Below are 1445 nucleotides of genomic sequence, written 5' to 3'. Positions count from 1 at the left end.
TATACCTGTAAGCCATTTCAAAACAAAGCAATGAAGGTGGTGAAAACGACCAGCAGTGATGACTTGATAATTCCTCAGGGTTATGTAGAATTGTGTCTGCAGAAAGTTTACTTACAACTTTTGAACAGAGGTAAAGAGGTAATTGAACCATTTTAATCTGCATTCATTTTGGATGTAGCTGTAGAGTGTCTGCATAACATCGTATTAGCTGAATGAATGCTCGACATTTACACTGGAAGTCATCTGGAAACAATTTCTGTCTTTATTGTTGATCATTATACAAAATGAAGAACTTTTCAGCTTAATGGTTGGTTCTCTGAGTGAGTTATTTGATTCTTGTCCTTAAAAGAAAAATAATTTTCTGCAGTAGAGATGGGAGGTCAACCCAGAACTATGACATTTCAGGTTTATAATGAAACATTTTATTTGCTGTTAAGCTGCGAGTTGCTGTGGCCTGACAACTGGATTTGTTTGAAAAAGAAGAGTGAAAATGAAGTGAAACAGAGGGAACTTCTAGTCTCTGTGTTAGTGTCAGGCCTTAAATTGCTTGAGTCACCACATCGAATCCACTTTGAAATATTTCAGCAACTATTGGCTGGATTGCCATGAAGTCTAGTTGAGACATTCGTGGCTCACAAGAGGACAAATCCCTCTTACTTTCATGATGCCAACACATTTCCTCAGCAGACTGATCTCTGATCTCCACAACTATTGGAAGGATTGCAATGAAATGTGGTTCAGATGTCCCAGTTCCCCACACAATGAACATCATAACTTTGACACTCACGCTTTTTGTCATTAGGTCAAATTACTGCAAAACAAAAGACATTCTGACTCTGTATTTTATGTAGAGTGCTAATTAGGAATATTTGAATGCAAGAGTTTTCAGTGTTTTTCAGATGGTTGAACAATGTCTGAAATAGGGATACAACTTTCAAACAGCTTTGTTCAAAAGGTCGGCCATGGTAATGATCAATTAATTAATGGTTTAGTGATTAGTGGAGGCCTCCAAATGGACTTGAGGGCTTTTTGAATGACCCTGAAAACATACATCTGCAAAGTCACTGCGTTGACATGCCCACAAATATATATTGCCAAAGTCAGCTTCTGGTCTGAACTTCAATACTCAAACAAACTGTTGGACTGTTGGAACACTTAAATAATCAGCTGCTGTACTGCTTGCTGATGAAATTATTTCTAACCATTGACACTTGATGTCCATTGCAAATTGGTCCTGAAAGATGAGGAATATAAAGAACAAATAAAGTAAACACCATCCATCCATTATCTATGCATCACTTAATCCTCTGTAGGGTTGTGGGGGGCTGGAGTCTGTCCCAGACGACTTAAGGTGAAGGCAGGGGACGCCTGGACTGGTTAGTAGTACATCACAGGGCAAGTAAACCCTAAATTACTTAATTGTAAATTAAATAGCAAAAAAATAT

Source organism: Amphiprion ocellaris, chromosome 10 (assembly GCF_022539595.1).
Source record: "Amphiprion ocellaris isolate individual 3 ecotype Okinawa chromosome 10, ASM2253959v1, whole genome shotgun sequence".
NCBI lineage: Eukaryota > Metazoa > Chordata > Actinopteri > Pomacentridae > Amphiprion > Amphiprion ocellaris.
The sequence above is the reverse complement of the archived record's forward strand: the minus strand, read 5'-3'. Positions refer to the sequence as shown.